Raw genomic sequence first — 14,523 nt, 5'->3', positions numbered from 1 at the left:
AAGACCAACACATATCCTTTTGATAAAAGATAGATGTGTGGCTGTAAGATAGGTTTGTACTTACTTTTGCATAGAATACATTTGTTAAGAGTTGTTTTCTCTTTTAATCCATTACTTTAAAAATGGTCTAGTAAGTAATTGTTGTTTCACCTTTTCTGAATTTTAGCTCCAGTTTTAGTATTAGATCACCAATCAATTTATTATCAACATTGTTTTCTAACTGATGCACTCATCCTAGAAAGACTCCAGCAGCAGTTCAATTATTCATCACATATAGGATTTAGATGTGTAAACCTAAAATTGTATTATTTCTAGGCTAGGGTTATTTTCAGCATATTAAAACAGGCAGGCCTTTATTTTGAAGTTTCATTGTCTGAAAAGCAGCCATTTTGGCGGGTTACAGAAAAAGCCTCGTGGAGAAGATGTGGAATCAATGGAGGGCTGCAGTGTTTCTTTGTGCGTACTTTATTTTTGAACTATGGTAGTTACTAAGCGTTTAGGCTGTTTGATGATGAACAGCTTTACTAGGAATGCGCGATTTGTTTAGATCTCAGACGGTGTGTTCTTGCGTAATCTTTGTAATGCTTTACTGCACTGACAAACCGCTAGCCGGTGAACGCCCCAGAAGAATCAAAACAAAAACCAAAACCAAATGAACAAAGCAATATTTAGTGACTTAAGATATTGAGTCAAAGAGCTACTTGTTACAGACGGCTGATGTAACAGATAAAAAGTTTGATCCTATCTCCATAGTCTTAAGCTGAAAATGCAACACCTGAACTTAATTAATTGTTGAAGTAAAAATGTGAAGGTAATAAAAAAAATAAATTACAGTTTCTGTGTCAGCACATATCACCATAAGAAATTAGTTTGGTATTTTCTTTATAATAACAATAACAAGGGCCAGGGCCAATACTCCAGGGGAAACTGGCCTCTGTTGGCCCCTTTCTAGAAATGATCATGAAGAAGAGCCACAGTTAAAAGATAAAGAATTTTAGTTGGTATTTTAGCATCTTTTTTGTTTAATTACTTTATTTTTTTCAGCCTTCCTTCTTCAGATGTGCAGTGCAGTTTTCGTCCTTGACTGTAAGCCCACCAGAAATGGTAACGGGATGCTTTACAACATATTGAACCTCTCTGATCCCTTAGAAGCCAAGTGTGACTACTTGTGGGACAATGAGAATGTAAGTTTTTACCCTGAAAAATGTGCATTCTTCTTGCAGAGATGTTTACAAGTCATGTTTCTAAAGTCCAAGTCAAGACCCATATCTAGTCTCTGTCTTTATGGACTGAAATAAACATTTTGTGAAATGCATGTCATCTAATCGGCCTGGAACAGTGTATGGCTGTAATTCATGTACAGTTTGCCCTTAGGCCTAGTTTAGCTCATTAACACTCAATAAATGTTAAAGTTTAGAAAATTAAATTATGCTATTATAAATTATGTTGAAAATTGATAAAGGATACATTTACCCCTTTTAGAAATACAAATATTCATTTATGTTCTATTAAAATTTTAAAAGAAATTAACACTTGCTAATGTCAAATTTTCGAGTTAATAAAACAAGGTGGTCCTTGTTTTTAAAACCATGTTCTGGTTCAAACCAAGCAAGGTTCATGGTTTGATTTAGGTCCAGTAAGATGCTCTGACTTCTTCCTGTTTGTATTTTGATTTCAGATCATGCTTGCAACCAATAACGACAAAACTGCACTGGTGATGAGACACAACTCCAGCTCTCTGGAAACATCTGAATGCCTTCCTGATGTGACTTGGACCCAACAGTGCTCACAGGTGTTACATCTTTGAGATGTAGGGACTGAAATTAGAGTCCCCACATCCGTAATTTCAGATGTGATATATATATATATATATATATATATATATATATATATATATATATATATATATATATATATATATATATATATATATATATATATATATATATATGTATATATATATATATATATATATATATATATATATATATATATATATATATATATAGTGTATGCTTAAACTATATGTCATAAAATTTGTATAACAATCTCTGTCCTTTATTTCCCTCAGATGCCAGGAGGACTGATGGATTTTTCAGCAAACTGCAGCAGTAAGTTTTATATACTGCAGTTTTTACCCTTAAAGTTTTTATTTACCAGTTGTACATAAAATGAGTATTTCCCTAGATTCATTCAGAATTTCCTTTTTATTAATTTTTTTCTGATTAAAAATGTCTCCCGTTTTCAGCAACATGTGCCAGCAAGAACTCTCTTCATGGAGACAGCCCTACCACTAAACCTAAGGACGAAGGTGAAACGTCCTGAATTTATTTCTCATCGTATGATGCTTGATGGTAGAAAAGTTTAGAATAATAGAGTGTGGGATTTTCCTTTTGCTGATTATAATCAAAGTTATATAATTATGTATTGTTATCTGTTAATAGAGAAACAGTCAAACACTAGTATTGGAGCCATTATTGGAATCGTAGTGGCTGTAATCGGGCCGATCGGACTTACCACTTTCCTGCTCTATAAATACATTCCAGACTGCATTCCCAGGTTGGTTTTTTCCCCCACAATATCCAAATATATCACTGATTCTGACAATACTGAGACGCCGCTTTGTTCAGATTGACAGGACCCTACACTGCAGCCTCATTGGACGAGCGTACAGAGCTGTGAAAAGGGAAAATAATGAACCAGGAGCCTTCAATGTGTAAAGTGGAGGATTTCAGTTCAGAGATGTTTCACTATTATTCACTAGATTTGTCTCCTGCATTATTACTATTGAAGACGTGATGTAACTTCAGGAAACAATCGGACTAATATCTGAAATAATTGTCTACACTAAAATCTAAAGTTCTGTCTACTGCTAACTTCTGCCATCTGCATACTACTGCTGTTTTTATTTCCAAAAGTGGTTTTTATATACCGGTAATAGCTGTATTGATATGATATTTTTAAACAATATTTTTCTTACGTGAACTTTTTTTTTTTGCAAGCTAAGCTTTGAGATTGGGTTGCATCTTTTGAGAAAAAGCCAGATGCCAGATTTGTGCTGCACACACACACACACACACACGACACTATTATTGTTTTAAATTTAATTAGCCTCGTAGCCTTGATGACAATCCCCCTGCTGATGAGGTCTGACCCATCGGTGCACAGATGAATTGTTTCCGAGGCTGTGGAAGCCTCTTTGCTGCACCAGTGTGTGCACTCTGAGAGGCGTTAGCAGGGCTGTAACCTCCCCAAACCCCCCCCCCCTGAGTTCTCCCCTGGTGGAAATGAGAGACTTAAAGCTGTGGAAGCTTGGAGACCAGTAATGCAGCACCAGAGAGTGTTCTTTCAGCGTCCTGTAGCATTATGACCTATTTATTAAATTATATATTATGTGTATATACACATTAGATAAATATTATGGATAATGCTTAATGTAACACTAATAAGATATGAGCATTAATTATGATTATATACTATGAACTATTATACATACAAAAGGTTTGTATGTGCTGTAATGTACTGTTGGATTCATTCCAGTGAAATGAGATCATGTCCCCTCACTACCACCTTTCATGAACTGCTCTTTATTATTCCAAGGCTTTTAATAAATCATGCTATTATGAACATAAAGTGTCTGAGCTTTGTTTTAGCCTGGATCAGGTTCTGGTCAAAAGCTTGAGCTTTGATGGCTGTTGGACTGTTCCTGAACACTGAAACTTATTTCTGTTCATCTGGGGTTCGCGGTTTGGGTCAGATGGTTGAAACCTGGACCCGAATCCAGACCAAATAAACTCAAATGAACTATTCCAGTCCTATCAAGAAAGGTGGTGAATTGTCCAACTGGAATTGTACTTGAAGTGTGTAAATAAAAAAAAAAGTATGTTGTTGAGGTAGTACTTAATATGGCAGTGTTTCCCAACCCTGGCCCACTGCCCTGCATGTTTTAGGTATTTCCTTGCTTCAGTCCAGCTGATTTCAATTGGTGACTGATTAACAGGCGTTTGATGAACTGCAATCAGTTGAATCAGGCACATTAAAGCAGAGAAACCTCTAAAACAGGGGTGTCAAACTCCAGTCCTCAAGGGTCGGTGTCCTGCAACTTTTAGATGTGCTTCTGCTGCACCACACCTGAATGGAATAATTAGGTCATTAGCAAGGCTCTGGAGAACTTATCAAGGAGGAGGTAATTAAGCCATTTCATTCCAGTGTTTTGTACCTGTGGCACATCTAAAAACTGCAGGACATCGGCCCTTGAGGACTGGAGTTTGACACCTGTGCTCTAAAACATGTAGGACAGTATGCCTTGAGGACCACCTTTGGGAAACACTGTAATAGGGAAATAGGGAGCATGCACACTCGTCATGTAAAGTGAATAAGATCATCTGCTCATCATGGATCCTGTTAGTAGGTGCAATATATGGGAGCAAGAGGTAACTTTGGTGCTCAAACTTCATGTACTAAAACCTGTAAAAAAAAAAAAATAGGTAAGGAGAAGCATTTGTGTGAGATTGACGGGACCCAGATTGCGAGAGTTTGACAACTGAAACTGTTGGGTGTTTCTGGTCTGCAGTGTACAGAATATGTCAAATGTCAAAGGAAAGAGCAGAGATCGGAAGCATCATAAAGCTTGGGAATAACCGAGAAGTGAATACTGGCCTATCTGGTCCAATCCAATAAGATGAGCTAGTATATCTGATCTTGTCCAATATTTAATGATGGTAGAAACATAACAGAATACAAGGCACTACAGTTAGCTGCATAACATGCCAGTTTGGTGAAAGTGTGTATTTTAACCTGTATGTGTAACTTTGACCCTATGAAAATTGAAGAAATCCTGAAATAAACAATTTTAAAAATGTTTGACTCATAATTATTCCGTCCTGGAAAACAGGCATTTAATCATTAAAAAGCCCAAAGGTGATGACATTCGTCACGAGGCTGAGTGTATTTAAATCTCAAACCAAAATTGTAAGAAGCACTAACAAAGAAAGACGACCACAAAAAAGGTGGGGCTCTTTGGGTGGTGAGATGTATTTAACCAATAAACTGTTAGTGGTGTGAGGGTGATGTAACAGGAAGTGAGCTCATCAGGTCTTCCATCAGTTTTGTTTACCTGCATATTTGAACCATTATGTCTACTGATAGTAACTTGCCTTTCTTAGAAAGTGCATAACTTCAGTAAAGTTACTATTATGTCTACTGATAGTAACTTTCTAAGAAAGGCGTGAAGGATTAGAAAGGTAGTTATTTACTTCCAAGCCATCCCACTTCAGGGTCACTCTGTCATGCATGTAGTTAAATATGAAAGTGTTGAAAGTTGTCTAACTGTTTTCTTGTGGCATGTGGCGTGACTCATTTCAGCTAATGCGACAGGGCAGGAAGTCAAACTGTAAATGCTTTTAAAATATGGAGCAGGGGTTTATACCGGTCAAACTTTCTCCTGAGCAATGTGTGAAGCTTTCAGGTCAACATTTTGTTTATCCAAACCTATCATAAAATATATAAACTCCATATTTCACCTAAGCATAACAGAGCCATAGGTTCCTGGAAGACAAGTCTAAGTTGTATAATCCTTTGATTTCTGAGTTAATTTTATGGTTGTAGCCATGTTTATTTCATCCAGTGTGATTTCTTTTAGGCTGTTTGGTGTCAGTTCATTCCCAAAAGTTCAGTTTCTCTTTGCTGAATTTAGCCAGGTTTTTTTAAGCTTGTAGGTCATTATAGATTAATTAGTTTGGAATTTTTCAGTTTTGAGTCTGATTTGGTTAGCTGTTGAGAGAAGGTTTTCCTCACTTTTTACTTTTACATCTCTTAAAATGAACACGGCCTTGCTATCTTATATAGTGTGACTCCTTACAAAATAAGTCCTATTTTTTCTTGTTCACCCTGTCCTGCCATCAGCCAACAATCTGTCTGCTACTTTCTTTACCCAGTTTTTTACCCATCTGTCCTTTATGCCTCCAGTCTCCAGTTTAAGCTCTCACACCAGATCCAGATGCTTGCTGCCATCTTACTGGCCAGTAGATGGCAGCAAGCAGATTAAAACGACACACGCTGCTGCCACTCCACACACACATTGCTACGAACATAAGTTGTGTGTAGGTGTGCATGATATGCATTGAAAATGTTAATATAATCGCAATCTAAATCAGATAATTAACGTAGCAGGATCAAATATATTTCTTGCCCAAACCTCTATGTCGTCAACAATAAGATCAAATCCCCATGTCAACATGTGCACCGTTTGGGTCACTTGTCTCAAGGTGTGGAAATTAACGAATTATAATTAAATGTAAAGATTAATTTAATCTTTATTTTGATTTTGTCTGTATTTTTTTGATTCAGTAATAATTAATATTTATATTCTGAATCACTTCATTCTTGTGATTTATCTACGCAAAACTGCAGGACCTGTATGACGTTTGCTTCTGCCGCATCTTCACCTCATTAGTGTAACCTTGCATCATCCGTGACGACATGTTTTCAAAATAAAAGCAGTTTATGATTAATGGGCAAATCCAAAATGTCACAACACTAAAAAAGAGAAATGAAAGTGCATGATTTTAATACGTTTTTAGTGCCGTAAATTATTTTTATGATATACCTTAGCTTTGTGAACTTAAAGCTGAAGTTTCTCTTTCCAGATCTCGTGTGTAATTTACTTTGACATTCAAAAAGAAACGTTGGCTTCCGTATTTCCACAACCAGCCAAAGTTATTTGCACTTGACTCGCGTGTTTAGACCACTTGTGATCTGATCTGTAGTACGCAGTATCAATGTGGAAGAGCGCCATTAGTCTGGTTTCCACCGTGATAAAGTAAAGTCTACGGCTAAGATGGAGCTGTGGAAGAAAGCTGTGCTGTTCATATACGGTAATATTTGCATAACTTATTTGTCTTTAAGCTGTGTGACAACAGAGAGTTACTGCCTCAGAGTTAAAAAAAAAAACAACTTCTCTCTGAGATTTATTGCATCATCAGGTGTAACTGCAAATATTCAAGATATGACACACTGGGTAGAGATAAATTTACTATGCATTGTGTATGTTTACCACACTATGTGTGCGATATCTGAAATTGACTAAATTGGTTTTTTTTAGAGAGACAATAGAAATGACCATATTGAGAAACGATTACACCTTGTATTTAGTGTTTTTACTGACATTTGTTGTGTTTTGTGTCTTTTTTCATAGCATTCCTTTTCAGTTTCTGCTGTGCTGTGGATTTGCTGTGCACGGTCAAAAGAAATGGCACCCGGATGGTTCACAGCATCTCGTTGGAGTCTCATGCTTCAGGTTTCCAGTCAGCCATATGCGATTCCTCATGGAGCAATGAAACTGTAAGTTACAATTTCCCCTTTTCCCCCATTTTTAACCCACAGTCATTTTTACTTTTTTATCTTAGAACCCAGACATGCACAGGGAGAACATGCATATTCCATGCATAAAGACTCCAAGCTGGGATTTAAACATGGGATTTCATTGTGTTTCTATGCAGTCCTAACTAATATGCTTGAATATGTTTTTATGTTTAATCTTTATAGTAACTGGACAATTAATTTAATTTAATTGGTTTATTTGGTAGGGACAGACATACAGCGACATAGACAAACTGAACAAAACAGCAGTCCCATGTTTACGTCATAGTGCAATAGCAACAGCTAATTCGCAGCACTTGTCCCTAGATGGGCTTTTTAAAAAAACAAAACAAAAAAAACCCCTCTAAAAGTTAAAGTAATAATCGAACAAACAGTGAAACATGAAAAGTGGGTACAGTTCTGTTTTTGACATAACCAGAGTTTTGTTTGCTTCTTAAACATACTAAAACTGGTTACAGACTTTAAATCAACAGGAAGTGAGTTCCAAACTGCAGATCCTCTCACGGACAGAGCACTTTGAGAAAACGTGGTTCTTCGAAAGGGAACCTTACAATTTCCATTTGAAGCTGATCTAGTAGATCTGCTGTTGCCCTGCAGTCTATTTATACAATCACTTAATGATTTAGGTGCATATCCATTTAAACACTTAAAAATCAATTTTAAAAGATTATAATTTATAAAATCAGAAAAGTCCAAAATGCCAACTTTAGCCAAAATGTGACAATGATGGAATCTGATTGGCTTTTGATATAAAACTTTCAACGCCCGATTATAGAGACTTGCTAATAGTTTGAGTGTAGTTTGACTAGTTTGAGACCAGACAGCAGCTCCATAGGAAAAATGTGAAAGGATCAATTCTACACTTAACAAATACTGTCTAAAATAGAGACTGAGATTGGTGAAATCAGTATTGTGTTCTACATGTCATTCTAATTTGAGCGTCTAAAGTGGGGTCCATTTTTTGCAGAATCGTCACTGATGACTGGTCTGCTGTAACAGGAAATTGTGTATTGTGTAATTGTGTATGAATATTCTTTTTCTATTTTGATTTCAGACTATGCTCTCAACCAGCTCAGACAAACATTCAAACAGCTTCCACATTCTAGAGACATCTGACTGCCATGTCTACATTTTATGGAGGGCACAGTGCTGGTCAGAGGAGGTATAAAATCTTTACCAAAGATGAAAAAAAAATATGTCCAAACAATTCTTTGGAAACTACAGACTTTCTTTAAACTCTGAGAAGCATACAAAAACTGTATTTAGATATATTTTTTTGATGTTTAAATGAGCAATATTTATTCAAATTAAAGTTTATTTTAAAGGGAATAATAAAATAAATAAGTAAATAGACAAGCTGTTTATTTTCCTCAGAGGATGGAACTGATAGACTACACAGCCAACTGCACCAGTAAGTATTGGTTGCACAAATTATTTCATCAAAACACCTGAATTTGGTTTTTTAATAAGTTGTTTCCCTATCAGTTGTATTTTTTTTTCTTCATAATAGAGCTCGAGTTTCAGTTTATTCATTGTTTTATTTGTAAATGTCGTTTTTTTAGCAACATGTGCTGTGATGAACTTGAGTAAAGGTGAGTTTGAAGCACAACATTGTATTTACATGACAACTATTTCACACCATTACCATCCAAGTATTTAGAGTAACATAAAATGGATGCATGCACATTGATGCATTCTAGGTGCACAAACCGGCGACCCGCTTCTTCACAGCAGCCGTAAGACTTTATAATACTTTCTGCTCCTAACAAACCTAACAAGTCCTTACATCCCTACTGTGATTTGTAGTTTTTCTTCCTTGAAATAACATTCCTGGTGTTATTTGCACATTCCTGTCCTGTTTGCAGTTTTTTTCAGCTCTTATAATCTCGTTATTGTTTTTTTCTGCACCTCTTGTAAAGTTTTTTTCTCTAAATTAAACTAGTCATCTCTACATTACTTTATAATAACTCTATTTTTAATAACGGCATATAATGATTTAACTTATGTTTTACTCTTGCTTCTGAGTAGTTTCTTATTCTTAATATATTTTCTCACTTTGTGTGGATGTGCTTGCTTTCATTTATCTTAATTTGCTCTTGTAACACCTGAATTTTTCCAACTGCATGACAATAAAGGACATTTCTATTCTATTTCTTCATTTTTATGTAATTTAAAAATCCTCTAAAAGAAACCATATCAGATGAGTCCTTTGATGAATACATTTTAAGCTTTCTAATTATTTAATGGTATCTGTTGACAGTTGGAGACTCACAAATCTTGATTTACTCCATCATTGGAGTCTTATCGTTTCTGGGGATGTTGGGACTTATCATCCTGTCCTACAAATTCAAAGCAAACATTTGCAGGTTTGCTTTCTTCCCCTCTGTAACATCCATACAAAAGCCAAATGTCCAGCTTCTGAGAGTAGTGAGAAAGTGCTCTGTTTTTTGTTCACAGAATGTTTGTGAGACGTCTCTACGCGGGTGTACCAAAGCAGAATGATGCAGACCCATCCGATGTGGTGATAGCGAGTCAGTAGGAAGCTGATGTACTTGCAGTTTCTTTTATGTTCAAAAAGCATCTAAGAAAATAATTATTTTGCTTCTTGCCTTTAAGAGTTTTTCTGCTATAAACTGTATTTAAGCTCAACATTGTTGCCTATATTTGATGGTAGCATCCTGCCATGTGGAATATTATCAATGTACTGTTACTCACCACTGCCATTAGCATAGCACTCCAGTTATAAAACTCAGATTAATGTGTACATTTATTTATTTATTTATTTTTATCTTACTGGGTGTTTTTAGTAAATTAACTTATATTATCATTAATTTAAAGAACACATATGCTTATTTTTTTTAACCCCAGCTTATTATTTTGGACAGAAATCCAACATTATTAATGTTTTAAAAATCAATAATCTTCCCAGCCTTGATAGTAATTCCTTCTTCTGATGAAGTGTGACTTATTGTTACGCAGATGAATTATTTCTGAGGCTGTGGAAGCCTTTGTGCTTCACCAGTGTGTGCACCATGCGAGCTATTAGCAGCCCCCTGAACCCACCCTTACTGTGAAAGACTTAAAGCTGTGGAAGCTTAGAGATGCAGCACCAGCGAGTGTTCTTTCAGCATCCTGTAGCATTATGACCAATGGTAAACTATATATTATGTATATATAAGCTATACACATAAAGTGCCTATTATTAATAGCTTTTATTATTACACCAGCAAGATATGAGCATTATGATTATAAAATATTAGATTTCAGAGTCAAATCCCGAATGGGCAACTAATGTTATACATACGTACAGAAGATTTGTATGTGTTATACCTATGCTGTACTGTGTGGACTCACTATGTGAAATGAGATCATGTTTTTCCACTTTTTATATTTTTTCACTGTATCACCTTTCATAAGCTGCACTGTTTACTAGTGCAATATTTTAATCAGCTTAATAAAAACTATACCAGTTGCCAACATAAGATGTCTGTGGTTTGTTTTTGCAGATGTTTGCTTGCTGTGAAACCTTGACATATACTCATCATTGGCATGGATGCTTTTTTTTTTTGTTTTTCAGGGATCTTTAGGAGCAAAAACCTCATATGCATGTTTCCTCAGAACCTGTCAGGTCTAAATACCTAACATCAAAATTATGCATGCGGCTCTAAATTTACATAAACCTCCTCTGACATTTGTGGAAAGCTGCAGGCCAAGTGTTTCATAGCCGTCAGCTGCCACTCTTCTTAGCAGTGACTGAGTTCACTTAAATAGGTTGTTTTTATGTTTTTGTCGTAGCTTTTAAGAGTTACGCTTTTAATGGAGGGTAGTTCAACTTCAACTCTACTGAACAATGTTGAAGTTGGAACTTTCAAAAATCAATTCAAGAATCCTGATATTAGCCTGATTTATTCTTTCAATAACTCCATTTTGATGAGTTTGTGTGGTTGTAAACACTCAATTTTGTCCAAATTCAACCCAAGCTAACAAAAATTGCCATCCTCAGATAAAAGGAAAGTACAACTGTTTGGTGGTCACGGTTTGGTAAGACCACCAAGCAAGGTCATGGTCACAGTTTTCTGTTAAGAGTATTGGTATTTTACAGAAAGTGGATGGAATGATGAATGAAAAGAGCTGCCTTCAAATTGTTCATCTCAAATCAACAGCTTAGTGTTCCTGCATATTCCCAAAGTATGGGCATCAACTATATTAAAGAATTGTGGGCAATGCTTGAAAGCAGGATCAGCTTAAATAAACTCTGCCGTTTCTGAAAAGGGAGATAAACATCAAATCAGATCTAAGGCAGAAGCTGAAAGTGAAAATAGCTACACTTAATGTGTGAGGCAACAAAGGTGGAGTACATGTCTGGAGATTCTTTTTTAGCCAATGAAAATTAAAACTGCTGGTGGTGTGACATTTTGCACAGGAAATGATGTAACCATTTTTCAACAAGTCTTTCTGCAGTGGAACACTCAGCAGCTGTTTACATACATATTTGAATATTTGTGCCATACCAGCCTCCCTGGAATAATAAATCTTTAATCAAAGTTTAAAGGCTTTTTTTTATTTTTAAATATTGTGTAAATGAACCCTCCCAGCCACTTCTGTGTCACTGTGTCATGCATGCAGTTCACAACAAAAGCCAGGAATCTTGCATGGCAACTTTCTAGTTTTGGTTATCCGGCGTTTGTTAGCATGTGGTGTGATCTATTGTCGGCTTATCAAAAAAGAGTGCATCATCAAAGCCTAAATATTCACGAGAGCAGGGGTTACTGTGGGTCAAACTCTCACCTGATTCAGATGAGATGTTTGCTGAAACAATAGGCGGTGGCTTCTGGGAAGTCATGTCTGAACTTTTTTACTTTAACGGTTTTGCTTAAAAATGTGTGTTCAAGATCTGGATTGTTTTTTATAGACTGCACAACCTGTTCAGGGACGCCTTTTAAAACTGCTTCTCAAAATATTTCAGTTAAGTTTGTATGTTGGCCTTTGGGATTAACTGTAGTTTGTTTGAGCCAGGTTTCTGCAGATTTATTTATATACTCTTTGGGATCCATGTTACAATCCCATTCAAATTTAGTAATAGAAGCGATGGTGGCTAGAGGAAACTGCTGATTTATTGATCGAGCCAAAGGTGTGATGAATTTGTGCACTGTAGTTGAATTATTTACATTTTGTGTCCCTGCTGCGTTCTGCCTATTTTTTCTGCAGCCTATTTTAGTGAAAGCTCCTGCCTCCTGTTTTTCCATCCAATATGTTTTAGAATCAATTATCCCTTGCAGCAAGTATTTTCCCAATGGCTGTCTGTTTAACAAGTCGCCACCTTTTTCCCCACCAGACATTTCATCTTTCTTTTTTTTTTTCAGTTTTCCTTCTTCCTCCTTATTCTGAAATTTGTCAGGTTCTGCCAGATAAGTTAGTAATTAATCCTTCTATTTGCTCACCAAGGGTAATCCAAGGTCCTATGCCCCACTTTGAATCGTATTTCTCCCTGTTGACCTCATCCGCTATGTTCAGACCCAGAAATCGCCTCTCCTCTGCCTTTTTTTCCTGCTCGCACGGCGGCGAGAAAATCAACATAGCAGATAAAGTTAAAAACTTTCCCCCAAATTACAGTTCCCAAACCCCAACCATGGTTTCAAAGCACATTTACAACAAACAGAAAAGCGATGTATGGACAAAAACGTCTGCTCGGCGGCAGAGTCGGACACACAGCTGACAGAGACACAACTGACATTTACATAGAACACCGAAATGGATCCACGCTCTTCAAAGCTCCTATTTTAGTCCTCGATGGCAACACCTTTTTACTTATACTTCATCTGAGGATCAGATCGCAATCAATCTTTACCTAACTTCTACGTTGTCCTATGATGGCCAGCTGTCACCGAAATTATACAGCATCTGATCAAAAACGGACGATCCATTCCCTATTTCTACAAAGGCCTTTGTGTAAAAGTGAAGAATTCCATGTGTGTAACAAACTGTGAGTGTGTGTCCTTGATAAGCGTCTCAACACAACTAAACAATATTTTTATCTCAGCATTGAAAGAAGTGGAGTCTCTTAACATACAAAATAAACATATCAAGCATCAGAGACATTATGTCACATAAGGTGTGACATAAAATTGGCCCAAACCACAAAACAAAACCACGTTTGTGAGGTCTTAAAATGTCAAACTGTACGGCCTGTAAGGGTTATGTTTAATAAGTTGCTAAGAACACTTTTTTTTTTTAATCACCCCGCAAGGGGTCTTTTTTTGTGGGCTCTAGTGTCCCTTTTTTTCAAAGTAGGCTGACAGGAAAGGGGGAAGTAGATGGGGTGGGGAAGACATGCGGTAAACGTGGTCAGGTCTGGGAGTCGAATCCACGACAACAACGTCGCCTCTGAATGTGGGTCGCGCTAATCCCCCCACCACCACGGCCCACCGCTAAGAACACTTTTTCCACAAAGTCATAGCCATTTTTTCAGAGGATTCTTGAATTATCCATTCACTAGTCAGCTGCAAATATTACAGTTACATCATCACACGAAAGTGAATGTGTGTAAGTAATGTGATGCAGAATTTGTGTGGAGTCAAACAAGTTTAAGGTGTGACATAAAATTGGCCCAAACCACAAGACAAAACTGCGTTTGTGAGGTCTTAAAATGTCAAACTGTACAGGAGAAAAGGTCCAAGCGCAGCACCAACGTAACTTCTTCCTCCAAAAGCCAAATCATACAAACTACTTCGATAAAAGCTGTTGGATTTGTTTATTCAGTAGTTGATAAGTGAGCATGTTTGTCTTTCACAGTCTATACATCCTTTTTGTGTCAGGTTGTAAACATTTGCAGCAGCTTACTTTACAAGAATAATGCAGCCCATGTTTATGCTTTGTTAGCATGTAGACTAGAGCTTTTGTGACACAGTGGATGCATAGTATTTTGTAGCAAATGTGCCATGTCTTAATTGTAGGCACTTTATCCCAGTCTTAAAAAGCAAGAAAGTGTAGACCAGTAGAGTGTAAATTGCTAAAACGCTGTTATTTTGCAAGCTGAGGCAATGGAAAAAAGAAAAACCTTCTTTACTCTGTAAACAGACACAACATGATTTCTAGATAAAATGCTTCACCTCCTGTTTGAGTCAACTTCAGACAGGAAGTGAA

The sequence above is a fragment of the Xiphophorus couchianus genome, chromosome 19 (genome assembly GCF_001444195.1).
Source record: "Xiphophorus couchianus chromosome 19, X_couchianus-1.0, whole genome shotgun sequence".
NCBI classification, from domain to species: domain Eukaryota; kingdom Metazoa; phylum Chordata; class Actinopteri; order Cyprinodontiformes; family Poeciliidae; genus Xiphophorus; species Xiphophorus couchianus.
Note: the sequence above shows the minus strand (reverse complement) of the source record.